The sequence below is a fragment of the Chroicocephalus ridibundus genome, chromosome 4 (assembly GCF_963924245.1).
Source record: "Chroicocephalus ridibundus chromosome 4, bChrRid1.1, whole genome shotgun sequence".
NCBI lineage: Eukaryota > Metazoa > Chordata > Aves > Charadriiformes > Laridae > Chroicocephalus > Chroicocephalus ridibundus.
Genome location: NC_086287.1, coordinates 89,208,740 through 89,232,130, shown reverse-complemented (window position 1 = coordinate 89,232,130; position 23,391 = coordinate 89,208,740). Strand labels below are relative to the sequence as shown.

The 23,391-nt window shown below is 43.8% G+C and overlaps 2 long non-coding RNA genes across 4 annotated transcripts in view; both read left to right on the top strand.

Moving 5' to 3' along the window:
* The first annotated feature begins 556 nt into the window (after window positions 1–556).
* LOC134515560 (uncharacterized) lies at window positions 557–16,116 on the top strand. Its single transcript, XR_010071053.1, has 7 exons — window positions 557–688; window positions 1,570–1,682; window positions 3,053–3,863; window positions 6,043–6,117; window positions 9,067–9,347; window positions 15,485–15,674; window positions 16,027–16,116. It is a non-coding gene; the product is annotated as an uncharacterized LOC134515560 (long non-coding RNA).
* Window positions 16,117–16,144: 28 nt separating this feature from the next.
* LOC134515559 (uncharacterized) overlaps window positions 16,145–23,391 on the top strand; it is a 58,964-nt gene continuing 51,717 nt past the window's right edge. For 2 of the 3 annotated variants that reach the window (XR_010071051.1, XR_010071050.1), the window contains exon 1: window positions 16,145–16,288. This is a non-coding gene — a long non-coding RNA (uncharacterized LOC134515559). Of the gene's footprint in view, window positions 16,289–17,486; window positions 17,605–23,391 lie in introns of those variants that run through there. The other variant, XR_010071052.1, reaches the window with a different exon arrangement.

Genomic DNA, 23,391 nt, shown 5'->3' with positions numbered 1-23,391 from the left:
ACAGACCTATCTTCCTGTTTCCTTTTGTCAATATTTATAAAAGCAGAAGGGATATTTTTGCCTAATCCTATTCAAAATCCATACATTCGTTTCTCTAAAGAGGCACCTCCCCTGCTCACTTACATCTCAAGGCGTATTTCAGTGAAATAGCGGAGTCGGGCTGATCCTACCCAGCTTTTACATGTTGTAGTTTGTGAAATGGCTCCCTTTAAATGCAGACCCTGAGTTGACACTGGGGATTTGGATGAGAGACTTTTCACTGCAGAATTTACATGACAGCGAACATCTGAACTCTTCAAAAAAGCGCTGTCTCCTTCCTCTAGAGACACACGAGGGGTGTCTCATTTGAGTGCTCTCCGTCGTCATTTCCAAAGGTTACAGCTGCCCCGGAGGGCTCACCGGTGGGCCCGTTGGTGTCTTTGCAGAGGCCACAAGGCAGTCCTTGAGGTCAAGGGAATGAACTGCCAACAGGATGGAACAGAAACTGGGAATAATCTTGGCCCCAGGTTGAGATGTCCGTGACCCTTTGGAATAAATACTAAATATTATACCTTAGGAATAATAACAGAAACATTTATTTCCAGTTTACTCAACAGAAAATGCCAAAGACATAATACTTTGAAGAAATGAGGTCTTTGAAGAAATGCGATATTACATTGGATGCAGCTTCAAGAAATATCTTACTATGGTAAGAGTCTCTCAGTAAGATGCGGTTTTATTTCATGTGTAGAGCAAGGGCGATCTCAGAGGCAGGGTGTAGAACTGGCATTCAGGTGATCCACCTTCTGCTGTCACACAACCACAAACTTCCTCTGCGACTTTATTTACCCCTCGTGGCAGCTGGCAGCCTTTAAAAATATGAAAGACTTATTTGTGCTTCCCAGGAAAGTTATACGACCAGACACAACAGTTTGCAAAGTTTTCAAATGCTCAAGTGACGAAAGTCATGCAAACGTATGGATAGATCAGATTCCTGGAAAATATGACTAGTTATGAGTTTGTGGCAATACAGTAGTCATTACCTCAAATGCAGGAGGGCATAATACAACCTAAGCTCGTTCTTTATGTTTTCTTACAGGATTTTGTTAAAACTGCTAAAATCCTGAGGAAAAAAATATGAAATAATTATGCCTTTTAAAAGTAGAGTAATCCCTGTTTTCCATCTTCTGGAAAAGGAAAGCCAGAGTTTTCCAGAGTCGTTGCAATCCCAACGTAAACATTTTGGAAAAACCACATATGTTTAGGAAGCACTTTGAGGATATGTAAGGTTGAGTGGATTCTTCAATATATTGAAAGAAAGATGCGCGTGCTTTGTAATCTGAGTCCTGGCCGGGCATCAAGCTTCCCATAAGGCAGCCAAGAGACCTGATACCAATAATGCTCCGAGAATTCAAGGTGTTCGTTAATATTCAGCTATAATGAATGCAGCATGTGTTTTTGAATAAACGACATGCTTGAACGAGGACCTCTCATTCAGGAAGGTGAGGCGCATAGTATAGTGATTAGACTTGGCAAAAAGCAGTTGTTTTGTACGGGTGACACCAGCCAGCTAATTGTCATTGCTAACAGCGCGGCTCCTCCAGCGTCCCTCACAGAAGCAAGAGGCTGAGCTGCTTGGTCGTCCCAAACCACGCCACACTGGTAAATCCCGAGGGAGCGCCGCGATGGAGAAGTCCCTGCAGGTTGGCACAGATCTGCTTTGCATTAGAGCACAGTTGTTTCAAGCTTGATATATGTTCGGCTGAATGCTCAGCCTTTTTCACTCGGGTTGATTTGTTAAAATTTTACTCGCTTCCAGTAAACTGCAAATGGCTCTGCTTTCTAGAAACCATTTGTTTGAGCTTCAAGGGAGAATCAGTTTCAGTTACACCGGATCAGCCCAGTAGCCCACCCTAGCAATGCGAAAGTTTGAATTTATCATGGAAGAGGGGGATTAAAAATAGAACAGAAGCATCTATCCTTGTGAGACCTGAAATTCCACCAACCTCAAAAGAGGTCTTCAGTCTTGAAGAGGGTTCCGTCCCCGAATAATCACTTAGGTCCAGCCTGTGGTGCATATTTCCAGTGGTGAACATGCAAGGGAGGTGGTTTCATCCTGATGTGTGCGGGTTTGGGGCCAAAACATCTTCTCAGTTGCATAATGGGGTAGTAGGGTGGAGGCCCTCATTTCCACGCTCTTCAGATGATCTTCTTTATACAGGGAAGTGAGGTGTTCTAATACCCTTATCTTACCTTACATAACTCCAGATGTTAATCATCAAAAAAAGGATCCAGCCCTTTTTAATATTAGGGAATGAAATGATAAGGCTTGACTTAATTTTTCAGTTTTCTCTTGATAAACCTTAACTTTGAGATGCCGCAGGAGGTGGATTCAGTAGACTTCTCAGTAAACTTCAGATGTAATTACATCAGCCTAAGCGTATATATTCATCTTTTCTCCTCATAAAACATTTTTGCATTCAGTTTAGAGTGGAAATTCTTAAAGAATTAATTGGAAGTAAGCATTCGGTGGCCTTTTTAAGGATAAGAAAGTAATATTTTTAAGAAATAGCAATCTGGAAGAATAATCAAAATATATTTATAGCATTTAGCAATAGTTTAATGAGTTTTCAGCATTTCCATTTCCAGTCAACCAACCTCATCAGCCACCAATACTCCTAAAAAGTGATTTGAAGCGATTATTCGCTTTGGTACTATTCCTCATTAAAAGTAGAGCAAATGCTTCTGAAACCAGTGTGGAGGGGGTTTTCAAAGTGAAACCATTTTTTTTTTAAAGTATGATGGCATATCTCTATGAAGTTTCTTATGGTTCCACTTTCCACACCCTATAAATAATAATAATGATTGAAAATAACAAAAGCTTCCCACTCAGACCAATTTACTGCAATTTTCCTTTCACCATCTTATGCAGTTTATTTAATCTTTAAGCTATCTCGGAATTGCCTCTGGATTTCAGACACATGTATGCGGATAATTAGCATAGATGCAGATATTACACAAGATGATCAGGCTTATCAGATACAGGCTTTTCTAATTTGTCGGTCTTTTACAGTTCCTTTTTAGATCCCCACTTTCTAATAACAGCAGAAATTTTTCAGAGGACATACTCCTGGTCTCCTTTCTCCAACCAATGCAAGAAAAGTTCGCAAGATGGGACTTAAATGCGGAATGAGCACTTAAGGAACGGCTCCAATCTGCGTGCCACACCTCTGCCCTCTCTTGTATACAACGGAAAGCCTGTCAATGTTATTGTAAATCGTGATGGCTCAGTCCAGAAAAACCATATTTTGCACCTCATCTGGTCTAAATATTGAGTTTACGAGTGAATGTTGCTTTGCATTATGTGTTATAGATGCTTTATGTTTATTTAAGAACTCAGTTTGCAGGAATGTTTTCCAGACATGCGGTTTACCGCAATAGACAGTTGTTGATATTCTGATCCCAAGAGCATTAGAATATGTTTAGAAATTGCGACACTTTTAAAACCAGATGTTCTACATAAGCTACACAAAAAAAAGGGGGTGGGGGAACAAATAGAACTGTCATTTGGCATGAAAACAGCCTGTGTTAAAGCAAAGGCAAACACATACCAAGTGAAATAAACGTGGTGAACTGCCCTCAACCCTTTCCTCCTTTTGTAAGTAACTATTTTAACAAAAGATGGAAAATCCCAGCTCCCAGATGGCGCGGGAAGGGAGAAGGAAGGCTTTCAGGTCCAGATTCGCATCTGAGGGAAGCTGCTGGATCTTGTTCCTGGGATGGATCAAACCAGAATGACAGAGCCGGGCAACTTGAAGCAAGGAAAGAATGTAACTCTGGATTCAAAGCCCAGCGCAAAACTCGTTTTCTGTGCGTTTCTAAAGGTAAATGGTTGTCAGTGAGGAGGCAAACAACATTATGCTGTTCACGGTGAATCACCGCTGAAAGGTTTCTCCCCACAGCTGGAGGATGGTGTCCCACGCTGCCCTGTCCTCCAGGACGGTTTGATGGAGATGTTTCTGAAAACAGGTGGGGGCTCGTCCTGCGCTAGGGACAGTCTCAGAGGCTGAAGTATCTCAGAATACCTCTGGTGTGAAAGCATGGTTGGGCAGCAGAACAGGCAGGACTCGCAGCTGTCTCCAGTTGATGATAAACTGTCTCTTTCCATTCAGTCTGTTGCTGGTTTTTTGTCTGACTTTGAATTCTTTCCCTTGTTTATTATAAAGCAGAAGGCAAAAGAGTTTCACATGCACCAACCTCAAGCAAGTTGGCTTGAGTCATGTTGCTCTCTGCGTTATTTTTCCCCTTCTATAGCAAGTTAACGTCCATTAGGGTAATCAGTGATAACACTATAGGTCCCGGCCTATAAAAATAAAGCCAACTGGCAGTCAAAAGAAAAGGAAACGGTGGCACCTCTGCTTTCCTTTACAACAGCATCCCACAGTGATGGAAGCACGTTACCACCAGGTCTGGAGTAATTTGCACAAAACATAGTGGTTTGAGTAACTAAAGCAATGCATGCATTTGCCCAAAGGTTGAAAATGTTGTAGTTGTAATGTAAAAGCAATGTAATACCTAACAAACGGCCTTGTTCAAAAGCAGTCAGAAGGGTGCTGTGAAGAAAGCTGCTGGGCAAACATGGTTTCGCCGGTCGGTTTCCGGAGCCCTGAGAATCAGAGCCCCTTGGACCCTCCTGTATCTCTTCTGAGCTGCAGCAAAGCTACTCTGCACGTTGGTGCTGCGTTTTTGGAGTTTGCTCGACTGCATAGGAATAGGCTCATTTATAAGTCCGTGGTTTCATGGGAAGGCAATTTACTTCGTTAGTAAAAGGACCGAACTGCCCTACCAGCTTAGTCATTCTGCCTTCATTGAACAGAAGACTCCTGGCTGCCTTTAGTGGATGTTGGACCAGTTCGTTAGTCCAGCTTCAAAGAATTAACGCTGTAGGAGGATCTGCCCACTGACTCATTCTGCTCCTCACGAGTACCTGAAAAGCCAGCTCTGAAACTCTTACTAGGTCTGCCTCACCAAAGACAATTTATGGCGGAAGTTCATGTACATATTTATTTTGTTGCTAAAGAGTTTGCTGGCATACTTCAAAGTGTGGGCTATTGCCTGTTCAGGTTTATTGCCTGCTCGAGTGAATTATTGCCTACCTGAACAGGCCTGCTGAGCAATAGTTCAAATTAAAACGTGTCATTTATCATGTTCACACCAATCCAAAATGACCGCAAAACCCAAGGTGTAGTTATTGCCAGGCTCTGAGTGCAGAGCTATCATAGCCAGTTCCCAACCAGTGGGGAATACTCGTTCCTCTCTTTGAAGGAAATCTGCTTCTTTCTGCATAATCAACAAATACAACCCTAGCTTTAAAAGTAATATTGTTTCAAATGCTGATATTCACCAATGAAACCAGCTTTTGAATATGGCGAAAGAATGTGACATGGATCCCATCCAAGATTAGCTTTGCTGCAAACTGCAATTTTAGACCCAAGGTTTTTCATTAAAGTTTCTTCTAAAAACACACCTTGCGCTTCTCACCAATATTCAGAAAGTAGGTTGTCACACAGCCTGAAACCGTGGTGCTGTTTTTATTATTATTATTGCTGCTAGTGCTATTATTTTACCCCAATTTCAGAAAACAAATGGAAGCAGGATCTCAGTACCAGCACGGGCTGCGGACGCTCCAGTGTGCCTACAGCTGTAGTAAACCAACCCTGTACATCCGTGTTCTGCTCCATCCGCTTCTGTCCCTGTTGCTTGCTGTGTCATCTTTTCGTATTTTTTGATATATCCCAGGGTTTGTGTCCCATTTTAACCTAAAACTTGTAGGACTGCAGCTGCCTGTGGTATGTACGTGAAAGCAGGCAAGAGCAGCAATACGTATATTGTGCTGTTCCCTCACATCCCTCCTGAAGCCTTCCTGGCTTCCTTTGGAGCTTTTTTCTGGATAACATAAAGCGTCTGAAGTAAGAGAGAAATAAAGCTTTTTGTCTATGTCTTTACTGAAGCATAGGAAATACATATTGTAACACTTTTTTCTTTCTTCTCTTCTTGTTGTAGGACCTTAAAGGAAAGAGAATATTCCAACAAGAACCAAAGTATCAGAGAACAAAAATAGGAAGAATTTTATGGTAGGTATGTTTTCTCTCTGTGCAAACGCATAAGAGTAAGTAAGTACAGGGAAAGGGAAAAACCCAAAACGTGGCTTTAGGTGCACCAGAAAACTCCTCTGGGATGCAGTTCCTTGTTCACTTGGGATAGAAGATGGACCAGGTTTGCAACATACGATCAGGCTGGCCATAATTCATACCCAGACCTGGTTCTGAGCATCCCGATTCCGGTCTCGCTTCTCCGTGAACCATACCAGGTCTCTGCAACTAAACAATGCCCAAATTACGGAGTTTGCATCCTGATCTGAATTTTGCAACTCAAGCCTACCTGTGGTTATACAGTCAGACAGAAAAGCCAACAAGCCAAGAGCAACGCCTAGTCACTGACTTTGATCTAGAAATAGTTATTATCCAGCTATCTCCATTACAAAACATCCAGTTTGCTAAACCCGGGTTATCTACTGATTTGGCTTCATTTGATAGACAAGAGCAGGTCTAGCATGGGAGAGCTTCACATCCTGAAACCATGCATCTTTCCAAAAACTGATAAGTGATAAATCTTGCAAAACCTGAGAGTGGGAAATGGCATTTCTGTCCACCTCCCAACTCCGTCTCTACAGTTAATCCGAAATAGCACCACTGGCAGGCTTTGCAGATGAGATGGAAAAGTGAGTGAATTAATGCCTCACCCTACAGAGCTGAGAGTCGCCAGTGGGCAGCGAGAGGAAACGTCTATTGCTAATGAGAAGTATATCAGTGCGGTTACGCAGAGGATTTCAGTTTCTCAAGCTATAAGCTTATGCAGATTTTTCATGAGGGTAAATGACTTATTTTCAAGCAATTTCTTTGAATTTCTTTTTCTTGGAAGCATAGTGGGAAGTTACTTAAAAAGGAAGTCACTTTGCATTCTCTCCTTTTCGCTCCGGATTAGAAGCAGCTCCTCTTCCTCTGAAGAGTGAATTTGGGTCACAGTGCAGTAGCGTTCAGTCCTCACGCTGAATTACTTGCTGAACATGTGGTAGTGTTTTGCGACATGGTCTGTGAACTGGGAAGTAAGCTGAGCTCACCCAACCCATTTCATTTATGGCTTTACACAAGTAAATAAGTATGTTTTCAGCCACTCAACACAAGAATGGCTTGCAAATTGCAACCGCCATTGCCTGGCAGGTTAAAGGTTAAGCTTTTCAACAGGTCAGACTACAGTGCTAATTCACCTCAGGAGTGAGTCCCAGGCAGCCTGTAATGCATATTTGTGGCGGTTGTGTTTGTATAGCATGCACATAAAATGAAAACCGTATGACAGAGGTTAGTCCTCTTAAATGGTTGTCACATTGGCTTGGGTAACTTTCATACAGTTATCCATATGCTAGCCAAGATTCTGGTGGTATTTTCGTATAAATTTTATTGACGTGGTGAACTAAATTGGGTAATTTCATAGCTATTATAATCAGCCAGTGGCCCAAGCAATGCACTTCTTTGTTTATCGTGAAAATGTTACTAACTGGTCTGGCCAGGTTCAGCTTCCAGTGGTGGCCCTCTTCCAAATGTGGAAAACCCCTTTCTCTGACATAGAGGGTTCAGACAGACAATCCTTGTGTGCTCGCTCCACAAAAGCACCGAAGCTGCGGGCTGAGGGCTCAGCCCCTGTCGCCAGATGTATTTCCTGAACGTTACACAAATAAGGAGCTTGCGAGAGCTTCTTAAGTTCAGTTCACAGCTGCCAAAGCTTGGACTAAGGCCTGGATTAAATGAAATGTCTAAATTAGGAGCCTAAATGAGGCACATAAGCTCCCTTACATATTCAGTCGGGAGAGACAGGCATTCCCAGAGACACCTCAGGGAAGTCTGTTTGTCCGCTGTGGGTGCCTGTCCATCCACTGGCTCTAGAAGGAGCCCAAGGTAACAAAGATCCTAAAGTAGGCATCTTAGGTGGGCACTTGGAGCACTGTGGATCTGGACCTAGATAGCTACGTAGCATGGCAAAAAGTCAGCTCGAATTGTTTCTTCATATTCTTATATGACCTCGTGTCCTACTTGGTGGACAGCCATTACACGCTAGCGTAATCCTGTGGATAGTACTGCTGATGTGAGTTCAGCAAGCCAAAGATCTGTGTTTTTGAATGACCAAAAGAAGTCCTTTACTATCTTTTGTTGGCAGAGAGGTATTAAAATTTCCTCCTCCGCAAGGCAGGAAGAGGAGACACAGCCCTGGACTTCCCCTCCCAGATCCTTCCTGACCAAGATGCCCTTCTCCAAGGGAGGAGCCGTGACCTTCAAAGGCCATGTCTTGGCACATCAGGACCTACTCATGTGCATAGCATACATTTGTTTCTTTGTTGCAAAACAGGTGAATTTAAAAACTTAGCAAATAGGCCAATTTCGAGAGATTTCTGCTGAAGGGCAAAATACGTAGCAAATAAAAGAGAAACCCGGAGTGCACATGGCAGGAGACAACTGAGGTGTTTTGGGAAGCTCCCATTTCCGGCTCCCAGAGCTCCTCTACGTTCCCAAGAAAAGAAGATGAGCGGTCCCCATCCTTGGTTGAATGCTTGATGGAGCTGGCAATATCACTCCGGTTTTACACTGACTATAAATGATGCTTACATTTCAACAGCATTTTTAAATAATATTTTTCATAAGTATGAGCTAAAGGAGTTACTTTCCACCAGGGTCACGGAGAGTTCACTAAATGCTGATAGACTGTATTCTGTATTAATGGTGCTAAGCTAACTGCCTCACAGAACTGCCAGAGCCCTTTATTTAAAGAAATAGCACTGTATTTCACAAGAAAATATTTTTAAAGCTTTCCCTACCGATACTTTGTCTAAAGAGAGGCAGGTCTAATTATTTATACTGAATCTAGAAGGCCAAATATTGGATGTGTTCAATAAGATACATGCTTTATTTGAATATACATTTAGAGCAGTGTGCAACACAGATCATTAAAGCATTTTGTTTTCTTTTTATTTAACAGAATATCAGCAATTAGCTTCTTCAGCTCATTATTGGATTTTATAACTTGACTCTTCAAAACCAGCTATGAGGATTAGGTTGTGGCTTTATACAGAGCTCCGGGTAAGGAGAGGCAAGAGGAGAATCGCCATGTGGGTCGCAACTTCTTCCCTGCACCAAGGGGAAGGGACCTGCAGCTCACCGGCGTCAGTTCCTCTGGAGAAGCAAGCCCAGTGACAGAGCTGGGACTCGTCCCTGCACGTGGGACGTTTGTTCGTCACGGCGGGACCTGGGGTCTCGTAGGTAAGTTTCTTACTCCCTTGCACGGGTAATGCAAGTCAAAACCGAGTCCTCGTTGGTACCTGCGCAGATTCCGTAGCGGTGGTGGTTGGAGAATTGTCCCTATCAAGGCAGTGCAGCCCACTGAAACCCACGTGATTGCGCTGAGAATCCGTTCCTTGACTCCTTGTAGGAGGGCGAATCTGTAAAGGACGATGTGCTCATGTTTCTGCCCTACCAAGTTCCATTTCAAATCTGTACAGATTTGTAGGGGAGCTATTTCAAAGCAAATGCTTTAAGACAATACACAGGAGTTTCCGCTTTCTGCAAGTCTTCTGACTACCCATGATGGACCAATTTATGAAGCTGACAAAATCTTACCATTAAAAGTGAAGACCATGAAAGTGTGATGTGTAATGCCCAGCTAGACAAAATGACTCTTTTAGCTCTGACTGCTTGGCTTAACAACTGTAGCAAGGCTGTACACAAATTTTCAGAAATATACTTAGCGTATATTCCTCGCCATTAAGGGCTGGTAATGCAGCCCAGACCCTGGCAGCACTGAGGTGACATCCAGAAACGGTGCTATCTTGAGAACTGCCAATTTCAGCTTCTCGCGTGATAAACTGTCTGCAAATGTAATGAAAGAAATGGAGGGTCGTATTTAATGGGAAAACAAATCTTCACTTGCCTGTTAGCTTCCCAGTGTGCGAAAACTGGTTCCAGTCTACTGTTTCAGAGAAGCTGTGCTCTTTTGTATCTGTGTGAGATGGCATCAAGTGACCCCAAACAAACTTGAGTTAAAGTACGCAGGGAGAGAATTAATCAGTCAGGCACTTAAGCATGAGCTTAATGTTAAGCATGCAACATAATTTTGTTAAAGTGGATTCAGTGGTATTATTTGTATGTTTAAAGTTAAGCACTGAATTATCTGTTGTACTATATCAGGGCCTAATAGCCTGTGCACTTAGTTGCAAATTTAAGATGCTTAATGTGTTTATTCTGAACTCTTCCTGTTGTTGCACGTCAGGAATTGATGGTTGCCCACAGCCAAGCGGGGTGACGCAGGCGTACAGCAGCACTGCAGCCCAGCTCTTCCTAAGCTGGGGACAGAGGGACGGTGAGAAGCTGAATACAGATACGGAAAATGCACAGGGGCAGGTCTTCAGCAGCTCACTAGCAGCAGATCAGGTTTTCCAGAGCCCTCGAGCAAACCTCACTAGTTCTGTTATTAGCCCCAAAGGCAGCAGAGTTAGGCCACTGCTGAAGACTTCTGAAATTTTTTGCACATCAGGTTGGGAATAGTAAGAGGAACATTTGTGGTTTCCAAGCGGCTGTTGGAGACAGAAGAGCTGAGCTCTGGTCTTTGCTCCCTCGTGGATGTACTACGTTTGTGCAAGTCCTTTCACCCCATCGCTAGTCTGGGGACAACCATATTTTGCTCTCACGACTCATTCCCTCCGTGTGTGCAACGGTGATGGACCCCGAGACCTAGAGACATGAAACCTCTGGGTAAGGGTGGCCTGTGAGCTGGGCCACCCCACCAGGCTCCATCTTGATGGGTGTGGAAGGGAGGTCTGGGGACATTCGGGCAGTAAACCAATATTCCCGCCCACTAATGACCAAAAAAGAAATGTTCCCGAGTGATGTACTCAGCACCTTCCATTCTCACTAAAGTAAATAGTTCCTTTGGGACTACTTTCATGTGTCTTTAGGGGATGTAACCAAATTATACCACATGAGAGTTGGTAATTTTAATGTTACGCTGTAAGGGCAAAACTATAAACATAACAGGAAAGACTGGATGTTTTCCATTCGTATTTTTAGAAAGGTTGCTTCCCATCTGTACACATTAGTTTTTCAACATCTCTGGCAGGATTTAAATGAATTATTTAACTGGAATTGAAAAGCAAGTCGTAGTTTTAAATTAAGGCAATAAAAGCTGTTGTGTTGGTTTTGGGTTGGTGTTTTTTTTTTTTTTTTAAATTCTTAGAATATCACCATAGAAGATAAAGATCAGAACCAGATACAAGAGGCGATAAAGCTAACAAAATACTCAACCTCTAACCTCACGGGCAGGAGATAGATCGTTTTAGAGAAACGAGTGGCTATGATCAGAAGCGCAGGCAGCTGACTCTGATGAATCCAGGAGGTTTTAATCAGAGGCCTTGCCCCACTGTGTCGACCTTCGTGATGGGGAGCGCCGGGAAGAGCGCGGGGGCCACGAGAACCAGCCGCTGCTGCACGAACCGTGCCAGGTTTTGTGCAGAGTGTGGGGGAAAGCTGAGAACGGGCCTCGTGTAGAAAGACTGGCTTGAAATTTCAGTTTCTTGTCCCCTGTTAGTGGGAAATCTGTAAAATATGGTGTGTCAGAACCCAGCAGGAGATTTTTGGTTCAGAAACCGGTATTTGCCTGGGAGAAGCATTTGGGGTTTGGCCTGGCCAGCTTTAAGCGGGGGATGTTTTTACAAGCTAAACGGACCCCTTTGAGGGCAACAAACACGTCCCGCTTTGTGTGAGCGTCGGTAGCACCCGCTCCTCGCTCCACAGAGCTTAAAATTCCCGTTTTCTTGGTCGAGGCCCGGGTGGGGTCTGCTTGCTGGAAAAGTCAATCATCTCGGTTGTAGTCCAGGAGAGCTTCTGTGCCCACCCCCCCAAAAAAAAAACCCTCTCCCCCGTATTTCCACGCTTCCCCTTTCGCCATTAAGATGAGATTTTCTCCTGCAACTGAACAGTAAATGTTTCATAAACAGTTCCTCTGTCTGCAAGTGGACCTTGAAAATTGATTATTTTTTGTTTGTTTCTCTTAGTCTCCAAATGTTTCTACCATTATAAGGCGGGCAGTTATTTTGCTAGGAAGGAATGTGAAGAATTAGAAAAGTTGAAAGCGATTAGGACTCTGTCTTTTAAGACAGAGCCATTCACAAAGCCTGGCATTCAGCCTGCTCAGAGCGAGCATCATAAGACACCCTGAAGCCTTGAAATCCCTCAGTTTTAAACCCCATGGGGTGGCTTTTGCATTATCAGGGAAGAGATTATATTGCAGAGACTATTTTCTTCATATTTTAAAGGTCTCTGAGTTAATATTTATTCTAAGTAGATGTTTATTTTTGGATATTTTTATTGTTTCTAGGAAGGCCACAAAGAGTTCAATGTTTTGGAGAAATGGTTACTTTGTGTTTATGGTTAGAGAAAAAAAAAGAAGAAGAAAAAAGAAAGTGCCAAACAATCCTGCCCCAGTTCTTTATTTAAGGAGACAATGTACTTTCCACCCATGCACAGGCAGTGCTTTACAGGCTGTATAATAAAACGCCATTCCAGATATTGTCTAAATAGAAACAGATTTAACCCTGCTGTTGCGACTTGCATTGCTGGGTAATGAAAGTTTTCAATCTGGTTTTATTTTGTTTCATGCTCGCTGGAGAACTGCGCATCCACCAAACCCTGCCTTGCGCACAGGGACCTGTTGTTCCAGTGCCATCTGTTTGTACACGAAAGGTGAAAACATCCCCGAAAACCAAACAATAAAAAAACCCTAGGATATGGCCTTTTCTGAGAGGTGACGAATCGTAACCCAGCCCTCAAAGTGGTATTTTCTGCAAAGACCGCGGGTTATAGAACAGAACCCGGTGGTTTCATGCGAGACTTGAAGGTACTCACGACAATGGGGTGGTGGTGCCTATTGCTTCATTTCGTGAGTAGAGGTCTGAAACCCAAAAATTTCTAAGACTAAAACTCCTTGAGGGTGAGTCAAATCATTTACCGACGCAGTCATCCAGTAATGGCATACCCAAAACTGCTGAAAAGACTCTTTAATTTACGTGTGCTTTGAAAATTACCCATTGCTGTGTTACCTAAAGCAACCTCCAAGTGTTTCTCCATAGGGGAAAAGACCTGCGATAAGAGATAGGCCCCGAAGATCTGAGAACAAAAGATGGGCTGCAGCATATGCATATCAGGAAATGGTCCATTACTCATTAATTGCTCCATTTCCGTACGCCAAGGGGGGTCACCCTGTCACTGAGGACCAGAGAGATTATAACAATAATATAAATACTGCTTTATTTACAATTTTACAAGAAAACAACTTTCCATGGTTATTATATGGAGACTGTTTTTTTTTAAAGTTTCCACAAATAAAACACTCTGGGAGGGCAGTAGGAAGTTTGTAATTTGAAGCATTTTGCAGTGGGACTAGAGGCGTATTTTCCATATGTCACAGAGCCACGTCCAGCTGGTGGGGCATGAACTAAGGGCTCGGAGGAACGAGATTCTCCTCTTTGCTTCCCCTACAGATTTCCTCTATGACCTTGAACAAATTCCTGAGTTTCACTGCCTGCCTGTACAGGCAGTTCTCTATTAGATTCCCTTTTGTACTCCACGATGCTCCCTTTTATACTCTAAGTGTTTTATATCCAGAAAGGCCACCCTTGTTCAGGTTCCCTTAGCGCCTGTGCCGGCTGCCTACTGACAGTGGCTTGTGCGAGTACCTGCTCCAGAGGCATCGGGTCCCCGTGCTGATGCTGGGGAGGGTGGAGGGAGGGTGCTGGGCTGGCTGGCAGCATGTGCCCTGCCCTGCTGGGGCTGCCCGGGGCTTGCTGGGACTGGGGTCACGGTGGTTTTCCCATCTGCAGATCAGAGGTAACAGGATTCACCTACCGCATGAGAAACTGCGTGTGGGTTAATACAAGTGACACTAAGGGCAGGTGTTATTATCATAATGCGTGTCTTACAAGTGCTTGAGGTAGTCACTGTAACAACATCCCCTAAAATTTGTGTCCACTTGAACTGCTCTGTCTCTGTAATCGCAGAGCAAGAATGGGCAGGTATGACTCTGATTCTTATCATCCAGGATTAAAACACAGCAATCACCCCAGCCCACCTCTTAGTATTCATTTTACTTATTAAAGCTTCCCAACAAGTCTCTGCAGTGATGTTATCTGCTAAATTGTGTGAGGTTTCTGATCATTAAGTGGATTGGCCTTCAAAGAGCTAAATGAAAATGAGCAATAAATATCAGTGTTACTTAGGTCATGTAGTGCAAAACGACAAGGAGACCGAAAGACCTTCTGGCAACTGTAGAACAAACAAATGTGAAATAGATTCACAAAAGCTGCTTGTGGGTTTTTATAAAGTTTCTCAATACTTTTAATTGTTTTTAAAAGCAAGTTAAAATGGAGAGGCAGACCTGGTCTTAAGGAACAGGAACTCCTGAAAACCCTGCCTTTTTTGTTCCATGGCTGTGACCTGAAGTTATGTACTTTTGCTCCTGCGCTAACTTTCTTCTCTGCAGAGGGGACATGGTAATATTCATGCCTGCGCTGGAGAAGGTATCATTATTATGGCATTTCCTACCGTGCTTTGCACATAGACAGATGCATTTAGGAAGGTGAACCTCCCGCTGGTGGGTGTAAACATGAGCTTGAAGCTTTGCACCTGCAGTTGTATTGCCTGGATAAAACCGAGCGCTTGGACCAGCAGCAACCTGACTGACTGCAGGGGCAAATGAGGCGGCGGTGGCTGCAGTAACTTCTGCTTGTATCTGTGTTTTCATTCACTTGGAAAAATAACCCGCCGCAACTCTTGCCAGGGCAGATTGTATCCTCAACCAAATAGTAGGAAAAAATCTTCCGCATAAAGCACTGCAAGTAACATTAAACGACTGCATGGTTTCTTAGATAGCATTTTAAGGACTTATTTTTTACTCAGTGAAAAAAGTAACAGGAAAAAAGTTCAAAACGCGGCAGCATCTTGTGTCTTAATTGCTCTTTTTAGTCCCTTTCCCGTGGTGTAAAATTATGACAGCAGCCGCTGCGAAGGTGACTTTCTCCTTGCATAAGCAGTGTAACCCTGTCGATATTGCAGTGGTGATGCCACATAGTCCTCCTTTATAACATGGCAAGGGAGCAGCTTCCGTAGCAAGAGTTCCGAGATGTCCGTGCACGCTCCAGCAAACCAGGGACAAACTCCTCACCCCACCACAAACCCACTCACCCTGTTCTCAAAGGCCAGAGTTCTGCTCTAGCCGGGAGGATTCTCCGTGTCTTTTCACCAGTGTTACTCCTTCTGGAGAAGCAACGTTTGGGAGGGGTACGGTAGAGGATTTCTCTTGTAATGAAAATACCAAACTTGACTCGACTCACTCCTTTGGCTCTTTTAAGGACTTAGCTGTTGGCATCTCTTTCGTGGTGGTTGAAGCACTCTGACTTAGAAGTGGGAGCAAACAGAAGGAGGAGATTCAATTCAAATGGACTTGGAAGATGGAGGCAAACAGAGAGAAATGGAAGGAAGAGTCAACTTTTTAAACAGGAAAGAAAGAAGGCTATAACCTGCAAACCCGCAAGCCTGAAGGTAACAGTCATTTCCTATTTCTGTGAAGGGTGTTGGGGTTTCGCTAAAGGAAGTGGTGGCGGGGGAGAGGACAGTTCCTGGTATTTTCCTCAGCTTCGAAAGCACAGCAAAGTCGTCAGGTTTCCTACGTGACTAAAAAGAGTTGTTACAGGAAGCGTGAACTCTACTGTAGTGCCATCGCGTGCTGTGTGGTGAGGTACCACGATGATGGCTGTAAAGCAGACAAGAAATCTTTACTCATATTTGACCCCACAGCGCTGTGCCCTGTGTATAAGGGAACAGTTCTAGTTGGATGCTCAAATGATTCAGAAAAGGTCTAAAAGTGCCTTGTCTCCATCTTCCTGCTGCTTAGGACCACCTGAGTCCCTTACGCCTAAGGAATGTGCAGTCCTCTGCAGCAGGACACCTTCCAAACACATCTGGACAACGGGACACCTCTGCCGTGCGGTGACTTAGGCCAAATGCACCTGAAAGCTTTCTCCGCCTTGGTGAAATGTTTATTCACAAAAGGTGCCAGCAACAAAAGAGTCAATGTGAGATCGCTGGAGAACACCCGTTAATTGGTTTCAGAAGATCTTTGAACGGGACTCAGAAACAAATCAAACCGGTGTAAGGTAACTGTAAAATTTATAGCTCAAAATTAAATTATGCGGTGCTTGTTAAACATAATATTTTAAACTTCTGTGGAAGCATCATAAGGCTTTTAAATTATAACTGTGATCAAGCGTGATGTGAAATACTACGGCTCCCATTCTGCAGATAGGTAAATCAGGCACAGCGCAGAGAAACGAAGGCTTGAACGTGTTTCCTAGGCATGGGCGTGAGGACGCACATCGCCTGGGTCCTCGTGCTATTGACGTCTGTCCCCTCTCTCCCTTTCCCTGGTGCGTATGGAGCCTTTCTCTTCTATATAGAGATTATCCATCGGCACAGAAAAGGGAGGGGGGCCACGTACAGAGGTCTGGGTGGCTCTTAGAGGATCAGATCTCCAGTGACTTGGGCAAGGACACGGAACCGAGTAGCGGCGTTAGGATGAATGCCAAGGGGTTCTGCTCCCATTTTCCAGTTAATAGGTATTCAACTGAGGAGGGCAGTTCTGTACAGGGAAAAATTCATTATATAAATATGTACTGTGGTGAAGCAACCCAGAATGAAGATTAGAAGGAAGAAAATTCTGGTCTCGGGTCTCAGCACCTAAAGTTTGAGATTCTAGAGCTGAAATGGTTTGACTTGCGCTGGGGCCTGGCGTGCAGGGCCCATGTTTTTGAAGACGTCATTTTGCGTTTGTTGCATCAGTTCGGATTCACATACACTTCTATGAAATCTGGGCCATAAATGTTGATTTTAAACAAAGACATTTCCATAGGATCTTTATTGTCTGTGTAGTGGTAAAGTGCTATGAATAATTTTTCCCAGGTGCTTAAACAGGTGGTGTCTTCAAGGGAAGCAGGGCTTCTTTCATGTTCCCTATAATTTGTGCTGTCTTAAGCCTTCATTGTCAATGTCTTGGGTGAGCATTTATGGCTGTTTGAAATGTGCCTTCCCCACAAAGATGCTGGATACCCAGCTCCACGATTGGAGTATAAGTGTTACAGCTATTTATTTACAGGGAAGGAAATAACACAGTGGCTCTATTTGCTACTCCTAAATTTATTTTCTCTTCTTTTGTGCAGTGTAAAAATGTTAGTCATCTGCAATGGCCCTTGGAAATAAGCTTTCCAAATATATTCTCATACTCTATATAGATGCACTGATGATATTCCAGCAGTTCAGCAAGAGGAAATCTGAAATAGTGGCACTAAATGACAAGGGAAAAAAATCGCCAGGGAGAAAACTGTCCATAAAAATCTAAGGATGATTATGGAGCATTGGGAAATGGTGCCAGTGCTGGACTGCATACTCGTTGAGTATCAGACAGCATTGATTAAAGGTAGGTGGAAGTGTGCCGTACAAAAGAGCAGACTCACGGGCTTCAGCTTCTGTTTCCGTCTGCTTTTGGGCTGTAAGTTCAAATGTGTGTGACGAAATTGGGATTTTTCATTTTGTACTTAGGGCCCAAGCAAAACCGGCTGGACTGAGAAGAGTCCAGTTGACACATAACGCTCGCGAAGCTGTGCCACCTTCGTGGTAGGAGCTTGCGCTCAGAGACGGCATGCAAGCTGTGGCAGCCAGGTTTGAAAATGGGGATTGATCTGACTGCAAGTTTCCATTTCCTCATTCAGTTTTTTAAAAAGCCATAATACTTGCTTTCCTAAGAAGCGTGTGTCACGGACTTGGATTTATCAGCATTTTTAAAAGCAATGGATGTGTCTGCTTGCTGAGATCCATCAATTTTGAGGGCATATAAAAGCTGTATAAACATTTCCATGTGGTTTCGGGGTCTCCCTCAGTGATGTCCTACGTCCATCCTGTCCACGCTCATTTATTCTGACACACAGAGCATCCCCCGTGACTGATGACACTGCAAAAGTGAGTGATTGACCTTTCCCTGGTGTATTTGTGCAGAGATTATCCATCTGCACAGAAAAAGGGAGGGGAGAACTGCACATAGATTTTAGGGGGATGCTTGAAGGAGCTAGTACTGTGAAAATAAAATTCCAAGACATCGGTTATTCAGCCAAAGAGCTCAAAGAAATAAGAAGCAGAAATATGGTACTATATGAAAATATCACCTCTGCTTCTCCAGCCACATGTAGATCAATCCTAGGATAATAATATATATATAAAATACATATATATAAATATATATATATTTATGTGTGTATATAAAACTTTTTTCCGTTAAAGAAAAAAGCTGTGATCAGGGCATGTAAGCTGAAGCAAGCGACTGAGTATCTACTTTGTTCCAAAAAAAGCCTGAAATACTTCTTTCTTCTTCCTCCTCGTCATCTTACCAGCCATATGGATTTGCCAGTTCACTGCATCATTGCGTGTTTACAGCGCAGCGTTTCTTCAGCAGCTGTCGCTATCTCGGAATGCCACAGTTCATCTTTGCGTGCCGAGTTGCGGGCCACAATGCGGTAGAAAACAGCTTAGACTTAAAGAAAAAAAGGCCCTCTCTCGACGTCCGTTTGGGCACTGGTGGTGGGCTTTAGAGAAGGCAGGGAGTGCGCTAGCTTCTCTCTCCAATACACCCACTGTTCCAGCCATGTGGCAGGGCTGCTAATTCACCACCGGTGCTTGACGTTTAGCACGATCCAGTTTAGGGTGCCTTCGCCAGAGATACGGTTCCTTTTTTCCCCTTTGCTAACCTGTGACACGCCAAGTCGGCTACCGGGACGTAGCCTGGGAGCCTGGCTTGCTATCGGCCGTTTTCCGACTAGGAAAAAAGATGGGTGAAAACAGAATAGGTGCATCTGCAGACAAAAGCTGTGTGCGAATTTCGGAGATTTCAGTGAACTGAGTTTAAATTGCCCTGAGTCTGGCAATAATGATATAGTCACTGCAGGGTTACAACTGAGGTAGCAAAACATTGATTGATGTGTCATCTTCTTCCCTGGCCAAAAGAGAAAGAATCTGTAAGAACTGCCCTAAAGCGATGTTGTCTGGAAGGGGTAGAGACGTATTGAGGCTATCTCGTGCTGTTCCCATTATCTTCCTTGCCCGGCAGCCTTCAGACGTGGCCAAGAGCTGGGGAACTGCTCTATGGACTCTCTTGCCTCGTCTCCACTCGCCGCCTGACCGCTTTGCGCCAAAACGCAGGATTTGCTGAGCACGTGGCGTATGTTCACCTGGTCGTGTGAGAGCACGTGTGGGTGTTGGGTCACAGGGAAAGGAGTCTCTTGCCCCAGTTCTCCTGTAATCCCAGAGAGCTTGAGTTTGGTTGCGTTGGGGCTACCCTAGCTTAAAGCTTGCCCACGCAGGCTGTATTTGACTTTTTCAGAAGTTTGGCGGGTGTGACTTTTGGTTCGTGCTTATCATTTGACCATCACCAGAACAGGAAGAAAGGTTTGGCTTTATTTTTTTCTTCTGTTGCTTTCTAATGAATATTATGACGATAGCTTGAATTATCAAAGTATCTTATAACATGTTGCAGATGGTGGTTTAATGATGTAACATCCCTTCATAGAAAATAAAACACGTACCTGGTAGTTAGATTGAACGTGATCAGATAGCATTAGATCACAGATTGCTGTCGCTAGCTCCTCTCACGTGAGCCTGCTTGAGGAGATTTTACAAAAAACCAAAAGCAACCAGGAAATACTTCTTCTTGTAGCGAGTCGTTAGCAGAGAAAGAGCAACTGTACAGTACTAAGATTATCCAGCAGCAGAAAGAACATCCTAATCCCAGACGTGAGAGACAGGATGTCCATTAGGAATGGTAGCCACTGATCAATAGTCTAATTTAGCATAGAAAGGTTTTATTGCTTTGGGAGCTGGAAGGAGAAGAGGGAGGTATTGCAGTGTCTTCAGTTCTAGTCCTGCCTCTGCCGCTGATGCACCCCAAAGAAACACTGGCTGACTCCACTGCTTTTCCACAGCCGTAGGATCAAGCAATAATTTCAAACCAGCAGGCCATTATGTATTTTGAATGTGGATTTGATTATGTATGGGGCAGCACAAAGGAAGAAAATCCATTTCTGACGATGTCAGGAGTAAGCTGACGTTTGTCTGCAGTTCGTTTCAGATCAAATCCAGCAAATTTCTAGGCCATCAGCAAAGAAAATAATTATGAAAGACTTTTTTCAGGCATTTGGTTCCTTTTTTTAATGTTTTAATTTTTTTGTAATGGCAAAAATATAGAGATAAAATTCCAAAGCAGAACTTTAAAAAAAACTATTTTCTACAAATATGCAAATATTTTTTACAGGGTATTTTTAATGTTTTCCGAACGCCTCTGTTCCCTGCTCCCCTCCCGTGCTTCTCGGGAACGAGATTTCAAACGGTGGGCTGGTGAAGTGCATCACCTTCACTAGTGAACTCAGCTGCCGAAGGTTTTTTCTAACCAGAAGAAGGGGTAAAAGTTGCTGTTATTACATGAACTAGCTAATTAGGAGTAAGCATTACCAGTAAAAGACTTTACGTGCTGGAATTTATATAAGGGCCGTGTAACGACACGAGTCGAGGTAGCAGACGGTGTGCTGGCATGCCACGGCTCTCGCTCCTGCTCTGCCCCCTCTGAGGAATTGTTCCTGGTCTAAAGCTCTAAGTTAACGCGGGAAAAGTGATAAAATGGTGGTAGAAGAGCCTGGTACATTTTCAAGGAGATTGCAGGAGCCGCGGAAGGTAGCAGTGAGGCATAGAAAGCAAAAGTACGCCAGGCCTCATTTAATTATCTTTTTCACACTGCATTAATCGTCACAAAACCAGGATTATGCCTATTTTTACATCAGCGTTGCAGGGTAATACAAATGTCATTTTGTGCACTGTTAAATTAAAGGTTTGAAAAGCAAAATAATGAAGGCAGGCTGCTCCCTTGACCTATTTTTCGCCAACAACTTTTTCCCCTTTGACCTCTGCATCTGAGTTTCCCTTATCAAATCATCATCTGATTTCCTACGACTGTGCTCGCTTTCCCCACCCCCCACAGCCGCCCTGCTGTTTGTTGTTCCCCTGACCTCTCTCTTCAGCTGTCTCATTTTATGTGCTGGTTTGACAGTCAGTCATTTTACTTTTTTCCTCCCTATGGCATCCATAACTCCTTGCTCTCCGGTAATCTTCCTCCTTCTCCAGCTGCTCTTCCAGCAGCTCCGCTGGTGCCTCCTGTGACCTCAGTCTCCTTCACCGTCTGCTCCAGGGGTCGGCTCAAACCCTGGACCACCAGCTCTCCGTTACTATGGCCCGAGCCTCCATCCCAGCCTTGTCCCTACCTTATGCCTTCTCCCCGATGAGGTCTGTAGAGCTCGTAGACTTAAAAGATACCTGATGTGCCTAGTCCTGCTTGTCTCTCTGTTTCTGTTTACTCTTTTTTGTTCCTGTTTTTCCCTCTGACTTCCTCACTCCCTTCCGCTGTCCCTGTTCCCTCCTTTTTGCCTCTACCCTGAAATAATTTCAATAACTCCATTTTTTGCTATGGCTCCATCCAGAAATGATGGTCGTGATCTGACGTGTCAAAAAGAGGGACACGAACAGATTTGGCTAGCTATATGCTGGTCTAATGATGTGGGATCCTTTCTCACCCCCACAAGGGCAATATATGAGTTATTAAGTTAAATATACCTGTTAATGTGCTTGCGTAATTATTCTTCCTACACTCGGGGAGGTAGAGGTTCTGTATTAAATTTACCAGTAGCAATTGTCTCGATGATGGCTCGGGTTGCCTGCTGCAGCAAAAGATGCAGTTTTAGCGTTCTGAAAAGACTGAGGAATTCCCAGGAATTCCTCACCAGGAATTCCGTTGGTCTGAATTTATGGGAGGGGGCTGAAAAAAAATAAGTGTGTGTTGTCTTCTCGGGTGGAATTTATCCTAATCTTTTCAGCTCCTTATACTCATGTATGGGTATAAACCCAGCATATCGCACCTGCGCACACCTGGGATCGCCCTGCACGGTCCCTGGCTTGGAGCTTACGGTGGTGTGAGGATTGCAAAGCTAGGCAAAATTCCAGGCTGGTGTATAAGATGTTGTGCTTTTCATGGGGGTGAAATAGCGGGACGTAAGTCTGAAATCCAGACTATGGCAATTTCCAGTGATTTAAGGATACGAGATGAATCAGATCAGTCACAGCTCCGATTTCGGGGAATGTGCAGGAATATATCTTCTCACGTTCACATCCCCTGACTGTGATCAGTCTTTAGCACCCGCACCTCGACCTGAATGATGGACAATCGACTGCATCTGTTTCTACTTTACTAATTTGATCTACCTCAGAAAACTACTCTTGCAGGAACTTTAAAGATGAAAAATAGCACCAATTATATTCTCTAATACAAATTATTTCTAAGTACCCACGTGCACGTTTCTGATTCTGTACGATTCTACTGCCAACCCCGTAAGAAGGCATTTTATGGTGATCTGAAAACCTTCTTTCCCAACAGTGCATAAACACACTGCAAAGCCGTATATAGAGGCAGATACTCCAGAACTGTTGGTAAGAATAAATAACTATCTGCAGATCCAAAATTTTACCCATTTGGACAACAATGGGTCAAAAAAGTGTAGCAAAGCCTCTTTTTGGTTCTTCTTTTTTCCCATTTTTGTGTGCCGCCGTGTGCACCCTTGGTTGCAGTTGGCACTGAAGGCAAAGCTGCTCTTTTGCTACTGCACCCCACAGCAAAGGCACTGGGAGGTAGCTGAGATCTTTCGCCAAAAAAAAGCGAGCTGTGTTCATATGATAGCTGATCATACAGTGTAAAAGACAGCACGTTATAAAATTAACCAAAGCAGATACCTTTTCACGCCCTTGAAAAGTCACCTCTGGAACTCACTGACACATTAGCATAGCCTTAGTTGGGGATAAGTCACGTGGGTTTGTATTATAATAATAAAGTTTATAATTCAGGATTTTAAAAAGGAGATAAACCTTGCTGTTTCAGTCAGGAAGCCACTGTCTGGTTAGGCTCTGAAGAAATGCCCGTACAAGTCGGTTATTCCGTCAGCTCGGTGCAGCAGGTATTTTTCACCTTGCTCCAGAGAAGGGTGGGAGGATCCAGTAACTGATGAAGACAGGATACCAGACAAGACGGGGCGTTGGCTTGCTGCCATATGATAATTTCAGCGTAATTGTTTTGCCAAAAGGCTGCTGTATCTGATTCGACCGGTCTCCGGCTGATCCAAAG